The sequence below is a fragment of the Carcharodon carcharias genome, chromosome 25 (genome assembly GCF_017639515.1).
Source record: "Carcharodon carcharias isolate sCarCar2 chromosome 25, sCarCar2.pri, whole genome shotgun sequence".
Taxonomy (NCBI): Eukaryota; Metazoa; Chordata; class Chondrichthyes; order Lamniformes; family Lamnidae; genus Carcharodon; species Carcharodon carcharias.
In genome coordinates, this window is record NC_054491.1 from 4,224,591 (window position 1) to 4,238,674 (window position 14,084).

General features: G+C 43.9%; 1 protein-coding gene across 1 annotated transcript in view; it reads right to left on the reverse strand.

Moving 5' to 3' along the window:
• Nucleotides 1-14,084, reverse strand: part of igsf9bb (immunoglobulin superfamily, member 9Bb) — a 707,799-nt gene that overhangs the window by 557,631 nt on the left and 136,084 nt on the right. The window lies entirely within an intron of this gene.

A 14,084-nucleotide genomic window follows, 5' to 3' on the forward strand; every position in this document is an offset into this window, starting at 1 on the left:
ATTTATCATTAAGATTTCATGATGGTGTAAAAACTGGCAGAATTTAAGACATGTTCTAACTTTTCTGAATGAGAAACTGCCTGACCACTGTAGGTCAGGGTAAGCAGTAAATGGTTCTGTTTTCTAAAGTCCTCAATTTTCACCGCTCATAAAGACAGGACAACAAAGCAGCACCTCTGGGCCAAGGTATTGTTCATTAAAGACAAAGAAAAAAAAATACACGGGCCAGGATTTTATGGCCCTGCTGTGGTGTGTCTGCTCCCGGCGGATGTGGAGAGCCATTTAAATCTCCATTCAGTTCGGTGGGACTGTAATATCCGACTGGGAGGGAGGGGCTATAAAATCCTGGCTACAGCACTCCTTTAAGATATAGTGGTCACTGGGGGTCATTTTCCCCTCCATGCACTAAGTGTGGTGGTGGACAGGAAATGCGACGCTTTTCCCAGCAGGCGCAATGGTGGGTTTTTGTGCCATATTGTCTGCTTTGTGCCCCATTTGGTATGCAACAACAGGGAACACATCAGATCGCTGGCAGGAGGCCTCTGATTCACCCGCACCACCGTGACCTCAGCAGATCTTTCCTCCAGGCGATAAGAATGCTGCTCCCAAATTTAGAGACACATCGCTGGATCATCTGCTGGACGCTGTCTAGGGCCGCTGGGATATCCTGCACCTTAGTCGTGGCTGGAGGAGGTCAACAAATGCCACCACGCCGGCTTGGGAGGCAGTGACTTCAGTGGTCAGTGCAAACGTGGCACAAAAAAGGTCTGAAATTCAGTGCAGGAAGAAGATGAATGATCTCATCCATTCCGACAGGGTAAATCAACCATCTCATCACCCTCAACTCGCACATTCACAAGCCCATCAGGCATTAGCAGGATGACAATCCACAGGGATCTCACTCGCTGCCAGCACAAGACACATCACCACTCTCACTCTCTCATACACACCTTCACATCTCCACCTGGGCTCATATCTTGTGTAGATCATGTCCTCATCCCTTGCATGGCTCCACTCACCACCACACAAGGCAAGGCATTCTTAGCATTTGCCTTGGCAAGCATCCTGCTCAGATGCTCTCCTTTTGTCTTTATGCAGGACAAGCTCGCACTCAGTAGGAGGGAGGGGTCCCAGGCCGGGGGTGGAGTAGCCAAAATTAAGGCCCTCCATATGAGGAGCATGCCCTCTCGTTGGCAGGAGAGGACAGGCATCGTGCGTGTGGCGATGGTGAGATGGGCGGCGCTGACCCAAGTGAGGACCCAGCGCCAGCTCATCCCTCAGACAAACATACTGTGAGTCCATTGTGCTATCTTCCAGTCATATGCCATGCTTAACTTATCTCTACTTTCTTTCATAGGCGCTTCTGGAAAGCACCTGAAGACATCAACAAGCCAGGCCCTCATATCCAACCCTCATATCCTCCTTGGAAGAGGAAGCAGAGGACAGCACCACTGAAGACTCATCACAGCACTCACCCACACCCTTCACTAGTGGAGAAACATTCGGGTGGGACTTAGTTCTAGAGGTCAAAATCTAGTGAGCACGGCACAAAATCTGGTCCATAGCAGGTAGCAGCAGGGGCATCCGAGATAGCCGGTGCTCAGAGGGCTGCTGGAGGCCACGGGTCTGCTGAGTCTGAGTCTGATGATGAGCCTCTGCATTCAGTCCTAATGCAGTTGGTGGAGCTTTAGCGAAAGTCAGGGGAATATCAGAAGGGTTGTCTGCTGCTTTCCACAAATTGCAACTGATGATGGAGGAGTCCGTCCGCATTCAGTGTGAGATCACAGCACCAGAATGTCAACACACCGAGGTCAACACTGGTAGGATGGCAGCCACCATGCAGACCTTGATCCAGGACATAGATCCTGCACTGAGCTAGGAGCTGCACTTCATCGGTATAGACATTGGTGGCATCCATCAATAGCTGTGCACCGCCATTCAAATCATGGCTGATCCTCCATCTCCACGCCATTTCCCGCTTTCTCTCCATACCCCTTGAGGCCCCTAATATCCAAAATTTATCAATTTCTTTCTTGAACATACTCAGGTGACTCAAGGAGTGTCCAGCTGATTCCAGTCCCCTCTTCCTGTGAGCCCATCACCTCCAGCTCCACAGGCTGAAGACGGTCCACCTGCCCCATAGCAGGAGACCCAAAGCAGGCCAGGGCCTTCCAGAGGACACCCCTCCCTCCCTCCCCAAAGTCATCACAGACAACAGGGTGTAGCCTCTACAGGCTGCCTCTGCCCCCACTGTGGATGTTGGGGATGCACCAAGATGTAGTGGTAGGATTCAAAAAATTAACAAAAATTAGGGGCATTGTAGTGGCATGAATATTAACCACATGTTATATACATTTTCACCAATGTAAATAGAATCCCACCCATTTCACATCGCCTGTGTATGCCTCCTTGTTATGATGAGCTGCGTTGTTGTCCATCAGGTGTGGCACAATGGTCCCTATCCCCACTTACTGCAGATGTCAAGAAGATGTGCCTCTGGTAGATATTGTCAGCTTCCATTTCCCCCACAGTGTGTGTTTGGTCTCAGGTCATTTCGAACAACATTGATTCCTCGACAAAAACAGAATTACCTGGAAAAACTCAGCAGGTCTGGCAGCATCGGCGGAGATGATTCCTCGACATTAATATCAAGTTTGCCTGCGCAAGGAGCTTCACTCACGTGACGTGCTGGTTCATGTCACCTTCATTCTTGGCTGTTTAAGATTGAGGCTGAGGTGTTCAGCTGTTTCATCTGCGTTACTGTAAGGTGACACTCTGCCATCTTCCCACTCTGCCCCAACTCACTTATGTCCCTCTCTAAGACACTCTTTCCCTTTCTGGCCCAGAGGATGCGTTTAACCTACACCACCCGCACCCCCCCCCACTTTCACCCCATGCCCAGTGCCCGGCGGACCCTTCCTTTGCCTCTGAGCATTTGTGCCCCTGCCCCAGCGGAGGTCTTGTCCTGCAGTCTGGTGCGGTAGGTAAGGCCTTGCCTGTGAAAGCCCCCTTAAAGCGATGTGGTGCTGCCTGTGAAGCGAGGCGCTGATTCCAACAGAGCCTGAACCCTGCGCGCTGCAAGGTAGGCGAACAAACCTCGAAGATACGAGCAAAGTGCTAGTTGCCAGGTGCTTGTCGCTAATAACCAGTTGTGAAACACGTTAGTCTAACTGGATGCCGATGTGTCTTATTGATCCCGCGTGGGGAGATGATTCCGGCGAGCAGCTACTATAATGAGTATTCCTGGCATTTAAATGCATTAAAGTTAGGCTCCCGACAGGACAGGAGATGGCGGGAAACGCACGCCACCATGGAAGTCAGGTCCGGATGATCGCAATCTGTTTTCCCGCCGACGTAAAACCAATTTTCCCACTGACGATATTTTCCGCTCTCGCCCGCCACAATGCCTGCCGAGGGTGGAGGCGCAAAATCCCGAACAATGTTTGGAAATGGACAGGAATCTAAAGACCTTGCAGAACCCCTGGGATTCCCTTGCACCCCCCTCATCAACCCAGATCCCTGGTTGAAAACCTGTAGCTTAGAGAAACATTTACATTTTTCGGACTTCGTCACAAGAAATGATAGTGTTCCACTTACAGATGTGCTTAACGTACGAATAAAAAATAGAGACTTGCATTGATATAGTATGATTCATGAACTCAGAATGTCTGAAAGCAACAATCAGTTAAGTCATTTTAAAGATAAAAGCAAAAAACTGTGGATGCTGGAAATTCAAAACAAAAATAAAAATACCTGGAAAAACTCAGCAGGTCAGGCAGCATCTGCGGAGAGGAATACAGTTAATGTTTCGAGCCCGAATGACTCTTCAACAGAACTAAGGAAAAATCGAAAGAGGTGAAATATAAGCTGGTTTAAGGGGGGGTGGGACAAGTAGAGCTGGATCGAGGGCCAGTGATAGGTGGAGATTGCCAAAAGATGTCACAGACAAAAGGACAAAGAGGTGTTGACGGTGGTGATATTATCTAAGAAATATGCTAATAGGTGACATTAAGGGTAGAAAGCAGGACAAGCAAGGTATAGATAGCCCTAGTGGGGGTGGGGTGGGGGGAAGGGATCGAAATAGGCTAAAAGGTAGAGATAAAGCAATGGATGGAAATACATTTAAAAATAATGGAAACAGGTGGGAAAAGAAAATTCGATATGAATTATTGGCAAAAAGAGGGATCGGAAAGGGGGTGGGGATGGAGGAGAGAGTTCATGATCTAAAATTGTTGAACTCAATATTCAGTCCGGAAGGCTGTAAAGTGCCCAGTCAGAAGATGAGATGCTGTTCCTCTAGTTTGCGTTGGGCTTCACTGGAACAATGCAGCAGGCCAAGGGTGGACATGTAGGCATGAGAGCAGGGTGGAGTGTTGAAATGGCAAGCGACAGGGAGGTCTGGGTCCAGACGAGTGCATGAAGCAGCACCAAAGCAATCATCGATGTACTGGAGAAAGAGTTGTGGGAAGGGGGCATTTAATGTTAAAGTGTAGACACCATTGCAAAATACAAGATGTGGCAGCTAATTTGTTTAAAACAACAAAGTGATAGTGATCTGATCATCTGTTTAATTTTAGTAATATTGATTGAGGGATAAATATTGGCCAGAGTAAGGAGGGAGCTCCATTTTTTTTAATGAGAATTGCCCATTTTTTTTAAGTATGCTCAGTCTTCATTTTCACGTTAAGCTTTCAGATCTCATCACACCTGTTTATCCTTACTAAGTGTTAAACTAATATGGTGACAGCTATCAAAGTGTTGGGATCAGAATCTGGCTATATTTCAGAAGCGAAAAACACATGCACCAGAAATTGTCAGTGAATGAAATGGAAATTATCTTCCTTTTGACATGTGATGAAGTGAGAGTAGATAACAGTGCATTTTGAAACTGGCCTTTCATGTTTCCGTAAAGATAAAGGGGCGGGGGCCAAGTCCGGAGAACCCTGGATGTCAAGGGACATAAAGGTTAGGATTAAGGAAGAAAAGAGAAGCTTATGGCAGATACTGAGGGCTCAATATGGCAGAGTCTCCAGGGGAGCTTGAAAAGGAAATTAGGAAAGCTAAGAGAGTGCATGAGAAAGCATTGGTAGGTAGAATAAAGGAAAACACAAAGGGGTTTTTTTAAGTATATAAAGAGCAAGAAAATAACTAGGGAAAGAGTAGAACCAATTAGGGACCATAGAGGTAATCTGTGTGTACAGTCCTCAATAAATACTTTGGGTCAGTCTTCACTATGGAGAAGGATGACACAGGTATAGACATCAGGGTGGAGGACCGTGAAATATTACAGGATATTAACATAGAGGGAGAGAGGAGGTGCTAGCAGGTTCAGTGGCCTTAAAAGTGGATAAATACGCAGGCATCTTCCTGAAGTTCCTCTTCAGTCCACTGCAGCTCCTGTTGCTGCAGGGAGTGGAGAGCTGCCAGCCAATCAGATTGGCCAGTGGCTGTCTAAGGTGGGACTTCCTCCCGAGTGAGGGGTGAAAGTCCCGCCTGCAACCAACTGACGCTCTTTTGAGCATGAAATGGCTGTGGGGCACTGGGAAGTCGATGAGGAACTCTTAGGATGAAAGGAAGGGAGATCCCGCATCTGAATAATTCAGGCCCAGAGCTTTGGGCCAAGCAGCTGAAGGCATGGTGTCGACAAGTGGAAAAGCTTCCAGAGTTCCCAATCATGATCTTCATTGCTAATAAAATAAACTTTAAAGACATCTATGCAGTAATTATATCAATTAATTTTGAAAGTAAAAGCAAAATGAACAGGTCAGGATCTTTAAACGCACAATTAATAATTTTTTTTTATCCACTGTGAAGCCTACTCTGGGAAATTCTTCACATCACATAGCACTAAAGTGTGGCATTTGTACACTTGCATTTGATTATTTACAATCTTAAACATTGTTCCTCAGCAAAAGTATCCACATCAGCAGGCTTTGTATTTCCAATTTTATGATTTGCAAGTATTCTACTGGTTTGATGACAGACTGAATAGTGCAGGCAATAGAAAAGGCTAATTCGAAGCACTATTTCAAGTTAGACTATGATCACAAGGCAAGGAGTTAGCGGGACAAACTGGTAAAACTACCAAATCTGAGAAAGCACTTCCTCATGTGGAGAGAGATTAATGCCTGGAATGGGTTTCTGGGCAGGACAACGGAGGAATCACTTGAGAGGCAGCCATACGCTATGGTGAAGCTGGGGAGGAATTGTAGAATTTTCATCTTTGTTACCTGTGCCATTGTCTGGTGGTGCAGATCGACTGCCTATTGTTGAGTTTGCCAGATATACATCCCACAAGAGGATGAATATTGCCTTGTTTCTACAATGGGATCTACTCCAGTAGGCAAAAGTGAACATTATCCCTAATTAAGATGTTATTGCATTTTAGAGCAGCAATTTCCATCTTTTGTAACAGAAAAATACCTGACAACACACCTCAATGAAATTGTACGGTGTGGAAAGATTATTTTCCAAAGACTTGCGTAGGTGTAGTTTTCAAATATATTATATTTAATGCTGAGTAGGTTCGAGTTTTGACAGGATATGAATCAGCCTTTTAAACAATTCCCTTATTTTAAGAGAGTATGTATTCCACGGAAACACCAAAGCTATTGTAAATGAATTAGCCCAAGGGTGAAGATAGGTGTTAACAGTGGGACATCTTAATTGAAGAAAATCTAGGTTAACTTGTATGAAAACACACATTCTTGTTATCAGTAGTAAAAACAGTAATTCTAACAGTTACAGCAAAGTCAGGAGTGATCCAAGAAACAGAAACAAACAGAAGACTGAGAAATGCCATTCAGCCAATCAAACCCATTCCTTCCATGGACCATGTATATGTTACATTCATACACTGCTTAACAACTATTTGTGCTCCTTTAACTTAGAAAAACATTCCAAGGTGCTTCACAGAAGAGTTATCGGAAAGAAAAGTGCTGTGGAGCCAAAGAATGAGATTTTAGACATTGACTAAAAGCTTGGTTAAAGAGTTAGGCTTTGAGGAGAACTTTAGAAAGATGTTAGGGGTGGGGAGGATGAGAGACAGAGACAGACAGACAGACAGAGAGAGGGAGGTGAATGGGTTTAGGGACACAATACCAGAGCATAAGGCCCAGGCAACTGAAGACCTGACTCCCATTGATGAGGTGAAGGAAAGAGGTCAGAAATTGACAACCAGGGAGTTCAGGCTGGAGGAGGAGGTACTGAGATCAGAGGAGGTTACTGAGATAGGGAAGGGAAGGGCCATGAAGAGATTAAAACACACAAGGCTGAGATTTTTAAATTTGGGACAAGGGGGACCAGGAAGCTAGGAGACAAGGGCCAGCAAAGGTGGGGGTAAGGGGTACGTTGGACTTAGTGGGGGATAGGTTACAGGCAGAAGACCTTTGCGAGAGGTACAAACCTTCAATAGAAACACTGGCCTTTACATGTTATAGCTGAATAAACAGATTATTGATAGTTTCTTTTGGTGCCATGTCCAGTCTTTATGAAACTCTTGGTCAGCTTTAGCTAATTTTCTATATTGGCACTTATGTAAAAGTGCTCCCAACGAGCCGAGCTGACCACTATATGCTCAAAGTTCATATGATCCGAGGTTTGTGGGTTCCAGCCCACCAGACACTTGAGCACATAATCCAGGCAGACATTCCACTGTGCTTATTTTTTGAGGTACCTTTCAAGTGACAGATTAAACCTATTAATTGTATGCAGGTGGTGGGCATTAACAGGGGTTAACAGACTAAAACGGTAGTGGTGAGGGTGTACATGTCTGTAATGCGTATCTCTATATTAATGCTCATAAAACTGTAAAAGTTGGCTCCAGTTCTATCCTTCACCAGCTAGCTTTCTGGAAAAGAGCAAAACCAATACCTCATCTGGATTTAAAGGATCCCTTGGTTCTATAGAAAAGCAATGAGTTTTCTCAGTGTCCTAGCCAAAATTCAACCCACAATTAACACCACAAAAAAACTCAGATGATTTGATCATTCATTGTTTGTGGTAATTTGTTGTGTTCAAATTGGCTGCTACTGTTTCCTATATAGTACCAGTGAATATACTTCAAAAGTATTGGTTGTGAAGTGCTTTGGGATTTCCTAAGGGCGTGATAAGGTGATATATAAATTTGTTGTCTTCCTTGTAGAAATCAAGATCCAATCATAGCATTTCTGACCAAAGATCAGTGAATAAGACCCATGGTGATGTGTTGATCTGCTCATTTTGTTGTGATAGCAGAAATGCATGCATGAAGATGTCAGTATTGTTAGCTAAACATTTATGGTTTCACTGGAAAAAAGTGACTAAAGGAAAATTTTACAAACATATTTGTAATGTTTCTACACCATAAAACATCAGGGCAATTCTTCCTCCAGCCAGCAATTTTTTTAAACAGCCCATTTAATCTGTATTTTAACAAACAAACATCTTCAAAAGTTCACAAAGAAGCCAACATTTTATAATGTTTAACAAATGAGATCAAATAACCTTCTTCATTTATTCAAAATCCTGGAACTCCCTCCCTAACACTGTGGGTGTACCTACACCACATGGACTGCAGCGGTTCAAGAAGGCAGCTCACCACCACCTTCTCAAGGGGCAATTAGGGATGGGCAATAAATGCTGGCCCAGCCAGCCAAGACCACATCTCATGAATGAATAATAAAAAACCTCACTTTCAAAAGTGTATAATTTTTTGGATCTGAATTTCCCATTAAAAGCTGGTCTTAGATCCCACTCTATGTTATGAGGTTGAACGGGAAATTTGTATTCACATAGAATATTAAACTTACATTTTCCCTCAATTCTATTTTTTCTTCTTCTGAAGACAACAAGCAACGAACACGCAAGTCTTCAACCTAAGTGGTCAATCTTCATTTAAAAACCCAGTGAATGATCAAATCCCATACATGTAGTGCTGAAGAGGTGCTTTATCTCAGATGAGAGTCAAACTGAGGCCCATTCTGTTTTGGTGGTTCATATAGACATTAAATATCCCATGTCACTGTTGGAAAAGCATTGAGTTCTCATGGTGCTTAGCATTCTTGCTTGAAACACCACCACCAAAAACAAGTCACTGGGATCCATGCAAGTGGCTTCTAGATTTGGTAATCACGTTCCACTTCAGAATGATCAGTTTGCATTCAAAGATTTTAAAGGCATTTCTGGCATTATAAAGATGAGGTGTTGTAATAAGGTGAGCTTTCTTTTGTCAGCAGGATATTCAACTGTGGGAGGTATCAGGGTTGAGCTCAGTCCTGTTTTCACCAGATATGAACGTTCCAGAAGGGCTTCACTGAATTGAACTGCCTTCCGTAGTGTTTTTATTTTGGCTTTTCACACTGGTAGATCTATGGCTCCTGTAAAGTGCAATAGATCTGATGATTTCAGAGAAGCTACTGTTAGCTTTGTGTCATTTTGGATTGTTGCAGATCATTAATGGTAGAATTGGGGTTGGTGGTGTGTGAAATGTTACACTATTGATTTTTCCAAGTGATATTAGTTACTTCTGGAGTGAAAAGCAGTAGTTTACATCACTACAGTTACCGCTAAGTCATTCATTGACAATTTTTTGATCATAATACTTCATCCAGCTTAACTCATAAAGTGGCTGTTTGAAAATAAAGCACATGAAGCAAACCACTTCTCCTTGACCTAGATGAGCTATAAATAGAAGATACACTTCATGATCCCACTGGACATAGTATTTCTTAGTGAGAAAATCATATCAGAAAACATTCAAGTAACACAGATAACAAAGCTGCTCGATTCACTTTGGAGTTTTCACTCAATTAGCAGAGGCAATCTTTACATTGTAGTTTTCTTTTATTCCCAGCAATATTAGCTGTGGTTGTTTGTCTCCCTCTGGAAGCTGGACATGTTTGGCAATACTTGTGACAAAGCAAATTGCTTACACTCATTAGAACCTGGTACCTATTTCCCTTTCTCTGATATTCGCCCTTCTGAAGGTGCTGATTTGTACTAGAACACGGCTTAATTGGTGCCTCAAATTGAGCTGAGACAGACACTTGTGCCTCAATGTTAACCCTTCCACAAGGGCAGGAAAATGTGCAAGAGAGCACATGTCCACATGTCTGTCCTTGGCTTGCTGCATTGTTCCAGTGAAGCCCAACGCAAACTGGAGGAACAGCACCTCATCTTCCGACTAGGCACTTTACAGCCTTCCGGACTGAATATTGAATTCAACAACTTTAGGTCTTGAGCTCCCTCCTCCATCCCCACCCCCTTTCTGTTTCTTCCCCCTTCCTTTTGTTTCTTTTTCTTTTCCGATAACTTATATAGATTTTTCTTTTCCCACCTATTTCCATTATTTTTAAATCTTTTATGCTCCCCCACCCCCACTAGAGCTATACCTTGAGTGCCCTACCATCCATTCCTAATTAGCACATTCATTTAGATAATATCACCAACTTCAACACCTATGTATTCTTTTGTTCTTTTGTCTGTGACATCTTTTGATGATCTGCTCCTATTCTAACACCACCCACCCCCCCACTCCACTTCTCCCCCCCACCACCTTAAACCAGCTTATATTTCACTCTCCTTGTAAAGAAAGATCAGCTCTGTTAAAGGGTCATGAGGACTCGAAACGTCAACTCTTTTCTTCTCCGCCAATGCTGCCTGACCTGCTGAGTTTTTCCAGGTTTTTGTTTTTGTTTTGGATTTCCAGCATCCGCAGTTTTTTGTTTTTATCAGATAAAAGTATTGTGGTTCATCTGGCCAGCCCCAAATATGTAGACCTAAAAAGTAGCACAACACTTAGCACATGTCTGTCACATGCCTCACATTTTGTTACAGATGCAAAAATTGAAAGAAAACCAATTATTAGCTTGCTGGAGCCTTAAATTCACAAGCGTTTTCTAATCTGCAAAGGCTCCTCATTAAAATCCAACTGAAGTCAGATTGTCAACATTTGGCCTTTGCTGTCCTCAAGGCACACAATTCTGTCATAGGAAATAGGAGGAGTAGGCCATTTGGCTCCTCGAGCCTGCTCTGCTATTCAATTACATCATGATCTTCTATCTCAATGCCATTTTCCCACACTATCCCCATATCCCTTAATGTGCTTACTATGTAGAAATCTATCTATCTGTCTTGAACATACTCAATGACTGGGCCCTCTGGGTTAGAGAATCCAAAGATTGACCACCCTCTGAGTGGAGAAATTCCTCCTCATCTTATTCCTAAATGGCCTATCCCTTATTCTGAGGCTATGTCCCCTGGTTCTGGAGCCCTCAGCCAGGGCAAACATCCATCCTGCATCTTTTTTATTTATCTTCATTCATGGGATGTGGGCATTGCTGGTTTGCCAGAATTTATTGTCCATTTCTAATTGTTCAGAGGGCATTTGAAAGTCAACCACATTGCTGTGGGTCTGGAGTCACATGTAGGTCAGACCAGGTAAGAACAGCAGATTCACTTCCCAAAAGGACATTAGTGAACCAGAGGGGCTTTTACAACAATCAGCAATGGTTTGTGGTCATCATTAGACTTTTCATTCTAGATTTTCATTGGATTCAAATTTCACCATCTGCTGTGGTGGGATTCGAACCTGGGGCTCTAGAGCATTACCCTGGGTCTCTGGAATACTAGTCCAGTGACAATATCACTATGCCACTGTCTCCCACTATCTTGTCGAGGCCTGTAAGAACTTTGCATGTTTCAATGAGGTTACCTCTCATTCTTCTAAATTCTAGAGAATATAGGCCCAGTCTCCTCAGTCTCTCCTCATAGGACAATCTTGCCATCCCAGGATTCAGCCTGGTGAACCTTCATTGCACTCCCTCTATGGCAAGTATATCTTCCTTAGGTAAGGAAGAGCAGGACAAATCCAACTCGGTCAATTACAACCCTATCAGTCTACTCGCGATCATCAGTAAAGTGATGGAAGGAGTCATCAACAGTGTTATCAAGCGGCATTTGCTTAGCAATAACCTGCTTACTGCTGCTCAGTTTGGGTTCTGCCAGGGCCACTCAGCTCCTGACCTCATTACAGCCTTGGCTCAAACATGGACAAAGGAGTTGAACTCCCGAGGTGAGGTGAGAGTGACTGTCCCTGACATCAAGGCAGCATTTGACCAAGTGTGGCATCAAGGAGCTCTAGCAAAACTGGAGTCAATGGGAATCGGGGGGAAAACTCTCCACTGGTTGGAGTTATACCTAGCACAAAGGAAGATGGTTGTGATCATTGGACGTCAATCATCTCAGATTCAGGACATCACTGCAGGAGTTCCTCAGGGTAGTGTCCTAGGCCCAACCATCTTCAGCTGCTTCATCAATGACCTTCCTTCCATCATAAAGTCAGAAGTGGGGATGTTCGCTGATGATTGCACAATGATCAGCACCATTTACGACTCCTCAGATACTGAAGCAGTCCATGTCCAAATGCAGCAAGACCTGGCCAATATCCAGGCTTGGGCTGACAAGTGGCAAGTAATATTCACACCACACAAGTGCTTGGCAATGACCATCTTCAACAAGAGAGAATCTAACCAATAACACTTGACATTCAATGGCATTGCCATCGCTGAATCCCCCACTATCAACATCCTAGGGTTTACCATTGATCAGAAGCTGAACTGGACTTGTGGCAACAAGAGCCGGTTAGATGCTAGGAGCCCTGCGGTGAGTAACTCACCTCCTGATTGCCCAAAGCCTGTCCATCATCTACAAGGCACAACTCAGGATTGTGATGGAATACCCCTCACTTGCCTGGATGAGTGCAGCTCCCACAATACTCAAGAAGTTGGACAATATCTAGGACAAAGCAGCCCGCTTGACTGGCACCACATCCACAAACATTCACTTCCTCCAACACTGATGCACAGTGGCAGCCGTGTGTACCATCTACAAGATGCACTACAGGAACTCACCAGGCCTCCTCAGGCAGCACCTTCCAAACGCTTGACCGCTACCATCTAGAAAGACAAGAGCAGCAGGCACATGAAAACACCACCACCTGGAAGTTCCCTTCCAAGCTACTCACCATCCTGACCTAGAAATATGCTGCCGTTCCCTCACTTTCGCTGGGTCAAAATCCTGGTACTCCCTCCCTAACAGCATTGTGGGTATACCTACGCCACATGAACTACAGGGAGCCAAAAAGGCGGCTCACTACCACCTTCTCAAGTGTGACTAGGGATGGGCAATAAATGCTGGCCTGGCCAGTGACATCCATATCCCAAGGATAAACAAGAAAACAATTAATGTAGGCCTTTGTTTCTGCTGCCTTCTAATTTCACCTAGTGCTTTTCTTCCCACCATTATCAGCTTTGTTTCCCTCCTATCTGAGTTCCCTCTCTGGTTCCCATCCCCTCCCAAGCTATTTGGCTTGCTATTGCATTACAGGTTAGAAGTTTGATGTGGCATAACACTGCTGCCACTGCAAATGTGTTTCAACATGAGCAGCAGGAAATCCACTACCTTGTTACAATCCTACCAGGGCCATTAAGCAATAAAAATAACCTTTAAATATTAACAACAGGCAATATTCCAAGATTTAAGCACCTCCTAATCAAGTTTTGATGGTGGTCTGCCATAAAGAGAAGATGGTTGAGTCTCACATCATCTTAAATACCTTTTTACATTTTATTTGCTGCATCTTAATTAGTGCAGTATAATTAAAGACCTATTTCCTCTGAAACAACACTGTTACTCCACAGGACACATTTTCCACTGTATTCATAGGTGTTAATAGTCAAAGATTCTTGATATATAGACACATTACCCAAGGTCATGGTGGAGAACCATTAACCACTGCCTTAAAAGTGAAAGTAACCTAAATAAGCTTCAAACATTATTCTTGTTCAGGAACACTGGGAAGGTAGAGGTGTGCATTTCCACAGTGTTCAAAGGGATATTCCATCACCCGCATACGATCCCAAACTTGAGCAAGCAACATGTGGGAAATTACTGGTACTTCTGAGTGACAAATTTGGAAGCTAACACTGATGCTTATCCAGATCCCTGCCATAAGTGACTACAGTTTTCCCTGTAGTCATTTTAATTGAACTTTTAGCATAGTTCTATCATCTTGAAAGTGAAATAATTGGTGATACTAGGCTGAG